The sequence below is a fragment of the Rutidosis leptorrhynchoides genome, unplaced genomic scaffold (assembly GCF_046630445.1).
Source record: "Rutidosis leptorrhynchoides isolate AG116_Rl617_1_P2 unplaced genomic scaffold, CSIRO_AGI_Rlap_v1 contig184, whole genome shotgun sequence".
Classification (NCBI taxonomy): Eukaryota; Viridiplantae; Streptophyta; class Magnoliopsida; order Asterales; family Asteraceae; genus Rutidosis; species Rutidosis leptorrhynchoides.
The window spans coordinates 73432-87681 of NW_027266434.1; the positions used below are offsets into that span (position 1 = coordinate 73432).

The 14250-nt window shown below is 35.4% G+C and overlaps 1 pseudogene; it reads left to right on the forward strand.

Moving 5' to 3' along the window:
• Positions 1-12545: 12545 nt before the first annotated feature.
• LOC139881713 (1-aminocyclopropane-1-carboxylate oxidase homolog 3-like) lies at positions 12546-13642 on the forward strand (annotated as a pseudogene).
• The last annotated feature ends 608 nt before the right edge of the window (positions 13643-14250 follow it).

The following is a 14250-nucleotide window of genomic DNA, read 5'->3' on the forward strand; positions in this document are numbered from 1 at the left end:
TTTTAGTATTCAAACAAGTCAGTAGTAGTTTAATGAGCTTTCTACAAAAATTACATTGCCATTTTTGAAGCTAAATCGAAAAGTCAACCTACAAGTCAAACTACAAGCTTTTGTGATCTTTTTCCTGGAAATCCAAATCTAAAATGCAGCGGTAATTTAACCTCCAGCTACAGTTTTACTACTTTACTGAGAGTTTAAAAGTGAAGTTATGTAACTTTGGCAGCTAGTGTCGATGTCTTTTTTATTCTTTTTTGCTTTTCTGGTTTTAGAAAATAGAAATACCAATTGGCTTTTCCTTCAAGCGAGTAGGGTTTTACTATGCACTATATAAGCACTTTTGTATCTCTGAAAACATTGATCCGAAACAATGAAAATTCAGAGAAGCTCCATTTCTAAGTTTTGTTAAAATGCCTTTTATTTCATATCAGTAGGAATGTTCTTGGTAAAATCAATTATGTTATCACTTAAATTAGTTCCTTAGGTTAAAACACAAAAACCCTTCATTAGATTAGTCTTTCAGCTTTCAAATGAATCGAGTAACATGAATATAGTCTGTGTTGATCTTGTTACAAGATTTTAGCCCTGTTTTAGTATTTTTTCTAGTTATTTGCTGTGTTTTTGCTGCATTAGTCTTTATTATATCATGGCTGGTGCATCACCATCGTTGGGAGCTCCGGTTCTACTTCCCTTCAAAAATGTCAGGAGAAGAGTTTGACAAATACCTTGCACCAAAGCTAGCATTCAAGGATCTTAAAAGCCATGGCTTGGACCTCTGAGCTTCTTTATCCCAACTTTGGTTGAACATGTAACAATTGAAATCTTCAAATTACTATTGATGCAAAATGGATAAATGTATTTACGACTAAATCAACTAAATAGAAATGAATCTGACATTTTTATCAGGGTCTCGGTCTCATCCCATGTCTCTAACTGCCATAAATCCTTCTCAGTGATGGGTCTTTAATAGCCTTGCTGCATAAGTGGAGTCAGCCACCCGAAATATATTCCTAAAGAAGTAATACACCAAAATCCAATAATTCAAATCTTTATCATTTTTTGCAGCTTATTTATATTCCCTCCGTCTGCTAATTCATGCTTTTTTTTAACCTTTTTCATACATTCAAAAAAATATGTATTTAGTTAATATTAGTGAATATGTATATCTCTTCTTGAATATATCTAGAAAAGCTAAAAAAACATGTATTAGTTACGGAGGGAGTAATAAAATTCAATTTGAGATATTTATCATTATCGTAACTTGCGGGAAAATATGCTGGCTTGCCCCTCAGGACATATTTGGACGCCAGAAGGAAGTGCTTCATATTCAACATTGTCAAGAGAATCTTGTATCAAGGCAGAGCCAGGATAAGTATCCAAATTTGGAATGTAAATGAGAAGTATCCCCAAAACAACCTACATCCAGAAGTGTAAAATGGAAAAATCAAAAATCAGTTTTGCACATTCCATTACAGGCTCCCGAAATCAGGAAATTTGATGGTAAAATGGAACAGTGGGAAATCAAGAATATAAAATGCAAGTTGTAAGAAAAACCTGGCATCTATCCATGCTAAGGTACAAATACAGGGTAAATCTGCACAAGTGAATGAAAAATGTTAGTCATGTTCTTATGGAAAAACAAAAGCAAAAATGCTATACTAATTTCAATGGAAGTGGAAACAGAGGAGGGGCTTAATACATCACATATGCTTCGCATTAGTTGGAATAAGATTTTTTTATTTTTTATTTTGATGTGCAAATGCATTGCCAAACAAAACATCGATATACAGAAAAGTTCTGACCGTTCGTAATTATCTCTCACTGGAAGAATAAGGTTAAGCATCACAGCATCCCCTACTAGAACATACATGACAGCAAATCGTATATACCCCCGAAACTCTCGTATGTAAATTTTGGTCTCCAACCCATGAGAACCATGGAGAACCAAGTAAGTGCCTCGATGACCAGAGAAACAAAACCAACGATGATTTAGTTCCCATTTTAAAGGCAGAAACACCACACAAATCAGCTTGCATGAATTCTTAAATTATATTTCCGGGCAATGAAAGAAAGAAGAGTCTTTTAATCATTCATAAACTTATATGAGATGAAAAATTGAAAAAGAATAACCTTTATGCATTCAATTGGGACACACATAAGTTAAACAGTGTTGAAGATAAGACTCACCTCGAATGGAGCTAAGTCATCCTTTCCATCCAAGTGAAAGATTGAGATGTTCATCACTATCATTAATATAGGTTCTGCAGTGCAGTAACAGGCTAGTAATCCAAACATATAATTGTAGAAATTCGACCTCAAACGAAACTTCTGAACTTTGGAGCTCCTCTTGATCAACCAAATTCGATATAAGCGGATTCCCAAAAGTACCAAGTTTGTTATGCAGACTACTAATGAGTCGATAGCACATGGAGTATATGCACCAAATGCAGTGGCTACTGTTTTTCCCATATTCCGTTCTTTTCCGATTGGCAATACCATTTAAATGGTTTGGAAGCCATGTGTTGTATCAACACCTATAGAAATGATTCCCAGATGAACTTCAATTGTTTAAATTATATCTGAGATTGATAATGCTGATCACTCAATACTTACTGTCCCATTTATAATAACTCAGATATGAAATTCTTTTACTTCTTTTTCTTGGATTCAATTAAGTACTTATGATATACTACCTCTCTCCAAAAGTAGATGCAATTTTTTACATACAATTGCATGTAAATATTCGCATTTAATTTGGGACGGAGGTAGTATATTCATCTTTGATCTCATTCACATTCTAGCAATTTACGATACGTTGCCATCCCGTCGATCTCTGGTAGTGATATATAATAACACATCCATTGCTAGGAGTCAAGTACTTATGATATAAATTATTTATCCCTGTTTTGTTCTTTTATTATAAGTGATCAAGTCAAAATTGACGAATTTTCAAAAAATAAGTCAAAATTGACGAGAGCTTAGAAACATCGAGAGCATTGACTGAAAGAATATGTATTCCCCTATTCCTATTGACATGGGAAGTATACTTTTGAAAAATTTGGAAAAAATAAAAGGATCTTTTGAGTATGAAAAGTAATTAATTAATAAATCATTAACTTTCAGAGTATTGTTGAATTTCCTGTTGATTATGGGATGAAGACGAGATGGGAGGAAGAAGAAGAAGGCGAAGCTGTCCAATTTGGCTTGATCATTAACGTCAGTGAATGTTGCGATTGGGCCAGAAATTGGGCCTGCTGCGATTGGGTCTCAAGCTTTTCTGCAGCCCACTTCAACCTTTCACCAGCTTCCTTGTTGTTCTCTGTATTGCTTCAGCAATACTCATATGGGAATGGACAGACCATACCGGCATGTCTATGCAACATCAACATCCCTTTCTCTACTTCAATCAGTGATAATGAAAGATTAGATTATAAAGCCATATTTTAGGTTTAGTCACTTTTGATTCTACCAGCCTTAGTCACAAGCCACACTTGTATGAATATTATATTATTTTAATTGTAAGTCTTCAACTTAGTGAATACAAAATATTGTTCTTTTAATTTTCAATTCAGTTTCTTTACATGGTACCAGAGCCATTTAATTCGACTTTGATAATCGTGCGATTGATGTCGACGTGTAGTAGACCTTTGAATAATTAACAGTCACGATCGTATTTTCGCACGTTTCTTTTCGATTTAATTCGAATCGATTTCCATAATTATTATTATTGTCGATTTCGATTTATCCGAATCGAATATAATATTAAGTTGATTTTACGAATATCCTAATTTTCTACACGATCTTGCGGGTGTCCGATTTTAAGTCTCGATTTATTATTTCAATATATATAATTCCATGAACAGTGCACTATATACCCTCCTAATTCTATGCACGCCTGTGACTTTTCGAACTGGCCATGTGATCTCAGGCATATTTTTCAACACAAAAATCTCAAATTTTCAAACTCGACAGACATGATTCTACAGCTAATTTTCTTTTTCTTCACGCATGCCAAATTTTGTCAGAAACACAGAGACTTTGTCGGGAGACTCACATGATACAAGCCAAATTATTCAATCTTACAACAACATTATATACTCTCTCCGTCTCGCCATTATTCTTCACAAAAACAAGCATTCAAACATCTATAGCAAACAACAAGTTCAATCACAGTCTCAAATACAATCCAATTATTTTCCGTAACAAGCCTATGGAAGACTAAACTGTCTAAATTCATACAATCATCTAATTGATATTCTGCCAAAAATCTAAGTTTTCCAGAAAACTTTCAAATTCATATATGTTGTACAAGAGGCAGAAATAAACATATTACATGAAGGAAGTAAGTTGATCGGAATCCGTTTACCCACTGAGTCACGACCGAGTCAAAGTCGAGTTAGAACCGAGTCGACCGAGTTTCGTCCGAGTGGACGGTCCAGAGGCATCGTGGGACGCCGTCGAGTCGTCAGGAGCTAACACCGCCGCGAGACTCGGTGGTCCGAACCTTCAAAGACAGAATCGCGCAAGCTACTCTACAGAGGACGTACACGAATACACGACTTCAACGACTATGAGTTTTATTATGAAATTTTCTAAATACAATCTCGAATTTCAATCACGTTTACATTTATAATTCATGTTCAGTTATTCATGCATTAAATATATATATATAACTACAATATATATAAATTATACAAGAACCCCTAACTACTCATGATTTTATATTCAGTAGTACCAGGTCCACTCAAGTGACCCCTTAATTTAGGTCTGCGCAGATGGTACGCCATTATAGATGTGGGCCTCATGTCTAGGATGGTTATTGGTATGTGTTTGAATACCCTATTGTAGGCAGGAGATACTATGATAGTCTGGCCACTAGAGTAGTATCTCCACATGATTTTCATAGATATGGATTCACAAATAAATATACATATATACAAGCATGATTATACAGCACGTAATATATTCAACATGATTTCACGACACGTATATATATATTCATAATATATATATTCTAGCATGATTATACAGCACGTAATATATTCAACATGTTCATACAGCACGTAAAATATACATATATATATATATATATTCATGAAATATATACTCCAGCTTAAATTCCACGATTTCAATTCGATTCCACAGATATCAGTTCGGTAATCCTTCCAGGTTTTGTATACGATTCTTATTGTCTTTATAATAATTCTCACTAAGCGAGAGCTTACACTCTCCAAAACATGTTTATATCTTCCCCAGGTTAGAAAAATAGGATAGGCACGGACTACGAGGCATAAGTACGGTTCCACTTCTGCATATCAAGTCAAGTCCACGTCATGCAACGAGGCACCGATCTCTATCCTCGCAAGTAGGATCGGAAACGGGCGTCTCAACAACTATATTTTCTCTTCACTAAATTCACAACTAAACACACAATCAAAATGAGTTCAACTGATGCTGAAAGTTCCTCCACAGAAATACAAAATCTTACATCTCCATATTTCCTTCATGCTAGTGAGAATCCCTCACTAGTTCTTGTGTCTCCCACTCTAGACACTAACAACTATCACTCTTGGTCAAGAGTAATGAAAATGTCTCTTAGATCAAAGATGAAAACTGAAGTTCATCGATGGATCCATCACGAAACTTGCTGTTGATGATGCTATTTTCCTACACTAGGATAGGTGTAACATCATGGTAAGCTGTTGGTTAATGAACTCAGTTAATCCCTCTATCAAGCAGAGCATTCAAACCTTCGAGACAGCACGAGAAATCTGGCAGGACCTGCACAATAGGTTTGCTCAGGTCGATCTTGTTCGAATTGCTGATCTCCAGGAAGATATCTTCACTCTTCGACAAGGAGACTTGTCGATCACTGACTACTTAACAAAATTGAAGACGCTTTAGGACGAGTACGAGTATGTCAGGCCGATTCCTCATTGCACCTGCGAGACTACTTGTACCTACAAACTGATACAAACCTTTGTCGATTATTTCTAGACCGACAAAGTGATTCGTTTCCTCAAAGGTCTAAACAACATATATGCACAAACCAGATCCTCACTAATGATGCTGGATCCCATACCTTCCTTGCTAAAGGTATTCTCCATAGTTGGCCAATTTGAGAGACAAAACTCCATTCCTTCAACAGATTTTCCTGGAAATTCTCTTGCTGCCTACCGTTCTACCAAGCCACAACATAATAACAACAATTCTCAGGAAAGGAAGAATGAAAATAACAACATGCCAAGATGCTCTCACTATGGAAAGCTTGGGCATATTGCAGCAAAATGCTACAGAAAAGTTGGCTTTCCTCCCAACTGGAGGTTTGGAAACAACAAAACAAATGCCAATGCAGCCCTCTCGGATCAAAGCATGGAGAACAAAATGCAGCAAAAATTACGATTTCTCAAGATGAATACGAATCTCTCAAGAGACAAGCTCAGGCAGGCATGAACCAAGTCATCAATCTAGAAACTCACGTGTCAATAAGCAATATGACCAGTTCATCAAAAATTACAGAAAAGGGTAAAACCAAAACATCACATGCATTTTTTCAAAAACCAGTATTCTGGATTCTAGATACAGGAGCAACTGATCATATATGCAGTACCTTCAATTCCTATTCAAAAATGCATCCCATCACAAATAGAGTCATTCAATTGCCAAATAATGAAGTCATTTTAGTAACACACATAGGGACTGTAGAGTTGACAAGTCATATCACCTTACAAAATGTGTTGTTTTTTTTCCAAAATTTGCCTTCAATCTGATTTTTGCCAGCAAATTGACGAATGATTCTAATTGTGTTGCAATGATATATTGCACCAAGTGTCTATTGCAGGATTTGACTACTTGGAGGATGATTGGATAAGCTGATCAAAGGAATGGACTCTATTACATGAACCTGCAAGAATCAAAGAAAATGGTTAAAGGTGTTTTTGGTCAATCTTTTGCAGCAAGTAATGCTTTTTTGAATTCTAGTAGAACAACCTTTGATGTGTGGCATTATAGACTTGGACATCCGTTTAGTGCCAAATTATGTTCTTTTAGATAAATCAATGATAAAATCACCTTTTGCCATGATAATGTTTGTGAAACATATCACTTTACTAAACAAAGAAAATTATCATTTCCAATTAGTCATTCCATTGCTAAAGAGTGTTTTGATTTAATTCATCTAGATATTTGGGGCCCTGTCACTCCATCAATGCAAAGGACACTCATATTTTTTAACCATAGTAGATGACCATATTAGAAATACTTGGATTTTTTTCATGAAAAATAAGTCAGAGACTAGAGATCTTATTTCTCAATTTTACAAATACATTTTTGTTTAATTTGGAAAAATGATTAAGGTAATGAGGACATATAATGGGCAAGAATTCAATGATGCACAATTTTATGTTTTTAATGGGATAATTCATGAAACATCATGTGTTGAAATACCAGAACAAAATGGTAGGGTGGAAAGAAAACATCAACATATTTTAAGTGTTGCACGTGCATTGTTATTTCCATGTAAACTACCTTTGAAGTTTTGGTCATTTGTAGTGTCTCATGCAATCCACTTAATTAATCGCACTCCCACACCCCTTTTGAACAATAAAACCCCATATGAAATACTGTATAGAAAAAGACCAGACCTATTTCATCTTAGAGTTTTTGGAAGTCTATGTTTTGCCTCAACTCTAGATAGACATAAAACCAAGTTTACCTCTCGTGCATCAAAATGTGTCTACCTAGGGGTGCCAAATGGAACAATTGGTTTTAAAGTTCTAAACTTAGCAAACCATAACATCATGATATCCAAAAATGTGATCTTCCATGAACATATATTTCCTTATGATGGCCCTAATATTGACTTGGATAATTTCGTGTTACCTTTTCCTGCTATTGAAAATAGTGAGTCATTTGCTGCTGATATTGATAAAAATGATCAAAATTTTCTTGCATCTTTGGGAGCTCCCTCCGAGCCTCTTGATCATGTTATTTTTAGTTTTCTTGAAAATGAGCCTCAATCTGTAGTAAATGATACAAATGAAAACGAGTCAAATGAGCAAAGTAACCTTAGGAGATCTATTAGGGGTAAGATACACACTGAGATACTTACAGGATTATCACTGTAATTTGGTCCAATCCTTTGCTCAGCTGGATGGTAATTCATTTCTCCAGGTATGTAACAATACTACAATACCAGGTACTCCTCATTCTCTTTCAAATTCTATTTCATACCAGCGCTTGTCACCAAAACATTTGATTTTTACATTAAAAATCTGCTGTCAAGCTGAACCCCAAACATATAAAGCTGCAATTCAAGATGTCAATTGGAAAAATGCTATAGACACTGAGTTAAAGGCATTGCATGATAATGGAACATGGATCATTATTGATTTGCCAAAACAAAAGAAGCAATTAGGTGCAAGTAGGTGTTCAAACTCAAGCATGAATCTGATGGCAATATAGAGAGACACAAGGCCAGATTAGTTGAAAAAGGCTATAAACAACAAGAAGGTCTAGATTATTATGAGACTTTCTCACCTGTAGCAAAGTTCACCACAATTCGGATTCTTCTAGCAATTGTAGCTGCTAAGGGATGGAATTTGACACTGTTAGACATTAACAATGCCTTCCTTCATGGAGATTTAGAGGAGGAAGTGTATATGCAAGCACCTCCAGGATCAAACATCCCACCTGAAAAGGTCTGCAGGTTAATGAAATCTCTATATGGGCTCAAACAAGCTAGTAGACAATGGAATGCTAAGCTTACCTCGTCTCTAATTGGTTTTGGCTACATTCAATCTGATGCAGATCACTCCCTATTCATTCACAAGATTGGGAACTCATTCACGACATTATTGGTATATGTTGATGATCTCATACTCGCTGGCAATGACGTACAATTCATCAACAACACCAAATCTTTCCTGCACCAAAAATTCAGTATCAAAGATTTGGGACAACTCAAATTTTTCTCGGGTTCGAAATTGCCCGATCAAAGGCTGGCATTCACATGTGTCAACGAAAGTATACCTTGGAGCTTCTGCAAGAATCTGGTTTTCTTGGCTCCAAACCTGCTTCCACACCTATGTTGTACGCCATTGATTTTTCGGCCAATTCTCCGACATTGCCAGATCCATCTGTTTATCGAAAATTGATTGGAAAATTATTGTATCTTACACATACAAGACCAGATATTATACAATCAACACAGTGCCTATCACAATTTCTCTCCAATCCTACTGAAGCTCATTTAAAAGTCGGGAACAGAATTCTCCGTTACATGAAATCGGCGCCTGGACAAGGAATTTTCTTCCCCAGCACGAACACTCTTCGACTGAGCTCTTTCACAGATGCTGACTGGGCAGCCAATCCTGATACACGACGTTCCGTCATCGGTTTCTGCATTTTCCTTGGCGACGCTCTTGTCTCTTGGAAAACAAAAAAACAATCGACTGTATCTCGTTCTTCGGCTGAAGCAGAATACCGCGCCATGGCAATGATCGCCTGCGAGCTTCAATGGATCAGATTTCTCCTCGCTGATTTACACATCGCTCATCCTCAGGCGGCATTACTTACTGTGACAATCAATATGCGATGCATATTGCTCGTAATGTCGTTTTTCATGAACGAACAAAACATATCGAAATTGATTGTCATAATCAGGAATCACGTTCGTGCCGGCTCAATTGACATGTTACCGATTCCTTCTTCTCTGCAACTGGCGGACTTCTTCACGAAAGCCCAACGTGGACCAGCTTTTAACTACTTCCTATCCAAGCTCGGTGTTGTTGATTTGCAACGACTCCGGCTTGAGGGGGGCTGTTGAATTTCGTGTTGATTATGAGATGAAGACGAGATGGGAGGAAGAAGAAGAAGGCGAAGCTGTCCAATTTGGCTTGATCATTAACGTCAAGTGAATGCTGCGATTGGACCTCAAGCTTTTCTGCAGCCCACTTCAGCCTTTTGCCAGCTTCCTTATTATTCTCAGTATTGCTTCAACAACACTCATATGGGAATGGACAGACCATACCGGCATGACTATGCAACATCAACATCCCTTTCTCCACTTCAATCAGTGATAATGAAAGATTAGATTACAAAGCCATACTTTAGGTTTAGTCACTTTTAATTCTACAAGCCTTAATCACAAACATATTTGTATAAATACTAAATTATTTTCATTCTAAGTCTTCAACTTAATTGAATACAAAATATTGTTCCTCTTAATTCTCTTTAGAATTCAATTTCTTTATAAATATAATTAATTTTCAGCCATTTCGCAGCGCTTGAGTCGGCATTGTCTCGGGGATAAACATCAATTTTTTTATTTGGATGGATTCACTCTTACGAAACTACTTTGCTTGCCTTTTAGGATTCCAATTTAATTTGCTACCGCCGTTTTTTAATTTCTTTAGCTAGACATTTAAAGATTTTTCTAATTAGTGTAATATTGTACTGGATAAGCATTAAAAATTCGTCATTATTGTGGAAAGATCGAGAAATTTATCCATATATAACTACTCAACAGTAACGAGTTTTTAATACTTATCATGCGCAACATTGCACTGATTAGAAAAACCTGACATTTAATTAAGCTTTTAATTTCTTTCATGGATTGTATATATAATTATATATTTTTTTTAGGGTATATAATTATAATTATTTAGCTATACATAATTAAGGTTTTAATTTCTTTTATGAACTATATATATAATTATATATATACATGCTTAAGACTCATATCGCATATAATTTTAGATTGATCGGTTTGGAGGTTTTGCTTTTGCTTTGCCATAAGTTGGTATGGTTTCATTTCAAACAGTATGGTAGGAAATGGAAAGCATTGAAATGAATGATTTCGTCGACAATTCCTACATGGGCCACAATAATGGGCCGGGCCTGTACCGTTAGGGCTACTTCTTACCCCTAATTAAAACTTACTATAGAACTTAGCCGCCAATTGCCCGACTCTTTTCTTTTTCCGTTAGTTTAGTTACTTTCCGTTAATAGGACTGGAGAAAAATAACCGTAACCAAACCAACCAAATCGAATCGATTCGGACTGAAATTATTTTTCCTTTTTAGGTTTTATAAGTTTATGAAAAAAATCATGTAGGAAAGATAAAGAAATTTGGAGATTTAGAGCTAAGGATTTATTTGGTTTCGTTTCATTTTTACGTTTTTATTTAAATTTTAAAGTATATAATTTTATCATTTTTTTTCTTAAAATTCATAATTTCTCTATTAGAATATAGTGATATATCTTTAATTTCATGAATTTCGAAAATCGAATAATAAAAAATACGTACAAATAAATAGAGTATTATATTAATATTTTATTTTTCTTAAATATTTAATTTTCATTGCTGAATGCAGTAAAATATCTTTCTTAATTTATTGCCTCGATTACGGTAAAGGTTGACATAAAATCAATTTTTAATTTACTTATAAGTTGAAAGGAAAAAACTCGCATTCTGCTGTAGAAGGAAAGTTGGCTACTGCTATCTAAAAAAATCATGACATATGTCACCAAATTATCGAGTCATGTTACGCTAACAATGGACTACGCAAGAAGATTGGGCAGCAGCAAAGTATTGGGTGGACGTGATTGGGAAGTTGGGGAATTTATATACGAACCAATCAAAAATTACTAATGTACTCTCTCCCCATCTATTAATACATAATTTTTTAAATTTTTTAAATACATTTAAAAATATATATACATTTATTAATATTAATTAAATTCATTTTTTTTAAATTTACGTAGAAAAATTAAAAAATTATGTGTTTATCGAGGGAGTGAATAATCCGTTTCCATTAAGTTTAAGTTTTTAAATTAATTTGGGCTCCACTTTATATTCTACCACTCTCTGTTCTTGAACTTATTCTTTTCAACTGACACCTCTCCACGAGTCTTTTTTAAATATTACAAAACTTTCTCATCAAGTAATCAATTTTAAATCGTTTCGGGTCCGACTTTAGCATGAATCGTGTTTCTCTGTGGTTTTAAATTTCAATCTTGGTAATTATCTTAATTCTCACTTTGCATAAAGAAAATTTATCTTCTCGCTAAGAAAATGACAACTTAACTTGTCTGGCAAGCAACGGCAACATTTTTTGTATTTGTCGAAGCAATTACTGCCAGGTTTCCAGTGATAAAACTTTATATTTTTAAATCGTTTCGGGTCCAACTTTAGTACGAATCATGTTTCTCTGTTGTTTTAAATTTCAATCTTGGTAGTTATCTTCTCACTTTGCATAAAAAAAAAAATTATCATCTTACTGAGAAAATGACAACTTAACTTGTCTGGCAAGCAACGCCAACATTTTTGTATTCGTCGAAGCAATTACTGCCAGGTTTCCAGTGCACGTGATCAAAATACATATACAGTATTATCTTTTAGTTGACAAATTCTATCAAAGAGAGAGATATACCAAATCAAATTTGTATAAATTTGAGCAAGTGGGTTGTTTGAGTTTTACACATGTCCTGATCCATCTAAAGAAAGAAAAACTGTGATCTTACTTATCACATTTAATTCTAATAAAATGGAAGATTGTTGTTTTCGTCTGGAGAGTGAAAAGAAAGCGTTCGATGAAACAAAAACTGGAGTCAAAGGAGTTGTAGATTCAGGGTTGACCAATATCCCTCCTATATTCATCCACAAACAACAGTCCGAGAGAAAATTAGAACAAGAAGCTGATGAATATTCCGACAGCAAGTATACTATTCCGACAATCGATCTTGATGGGATCGATAAAGATCCAATCAAGAGATCAGTTGCTGTTAAGGATCTTCTAGAAGCTTGTACCAAATGGGGGTTCTTCCAGTTGGTCGGTCATGAAATCCCTATACAAACCTTAGAAGATTTAATGGATAGAATAAAGCAGTTTCATGAAGATCCTGACAGGAAGGAATTCTACACGAGAGATGTTGACAAGAAAGTTGTCTATCTCTCCAACTTCCTGCTTTATAAATCAGAAGCGGTCGATTGGAGGGACTCCATAGCATTTCGTATGGCTCCAAATCCGCCACGCCCTGAAGAGTTTCCTAAAGTTTGCAGGGAGATTGTGATGGATTACGCGAAACGAGTTATGGATTTAGGCCATATTCTACTCGGCTTATTATCGGAAGCTCTAGGATTAAAACCTAGTCATCTAAAAGACATGGGTTTAGCTGAAGGACTTATGATCATGGGACATTATTACCCACCTTGCCCTCAACCAGACCTAACAATGGCAACCAGTAGTCATTTTGATAGTAACTTCTTGACTATACTTTTGCAAGACCAAATCGGTGGGCTTCAAATTCTCCATCAAAACAAATGGGTACATGTCCCTCCCAAGCGTGGGGCCCTCGTTGTTAACATCGGTGATTTACTTCAGATTATCTCCAACGATAAGTTCAAGAGCTTGAAGCACAGAGTCTTGGCCAAAAACGTTGGCCCAGAATCTCGGTGGCCAGTTTTTTCAGGACTGAAGCTTCGTCGTCGTCATCCAGGGTTTATGGACCGATCAAGGAACTCTTATCGGAAGATAATCCTGCTGTTTATAGGGAGACTACTTTGAAAGATTATCTAACTCAATACTACTCCAGAGGGATGGATGGTCAATCCACCTCTGCACTTCCCTTCTTCAAAACTTGATCTATGAAATAATGATAATAATAATAATAATAATAATAATAATAATAATGCTTTGCGAAAAATCACCATGTATAATATTCTACAGCTAGTAATGAGAATTGCCAATAAAGTTTTTTATTTTAGAAAACAAGAAAGGAAACTCTTGATTGTTCAAAGTTCGAATCTCGAACAGAGGAAGGACAAATTGTTAAGGATGTGTTCCGATCATGAATTAGACTCTCTGTGCATCAAAATGTAAAAAACCAACGCCCATTGCATCAAGTCTCTGGGGACAAATAACATCAATTTTTTTACGTGGATGGATTCACTCTTACGAAACTACTACTTTGCTTGCGTTTTAGTTTACGAAGTTTTTTTTTTTGAAAGTCGGCAAAGCCGCCGCTCATCATTCATGACTAACGTCCAATCAGACAAGTTCAAATACATAGCAGGCAGCTCATTAAAAGTAAAAAAAGAAAAACAGAATTAAAATTGGTGGATGTAACTGTCTTAGCCAAGCTATCGACTACTTTATTGCCACCACGCTTAACAAACAAAAATAAACATGAACTAAAATGAGAAGCAGCGCTCAATCCACAGCCAGCATTAGTGAAACTTGGCCCCTTCGT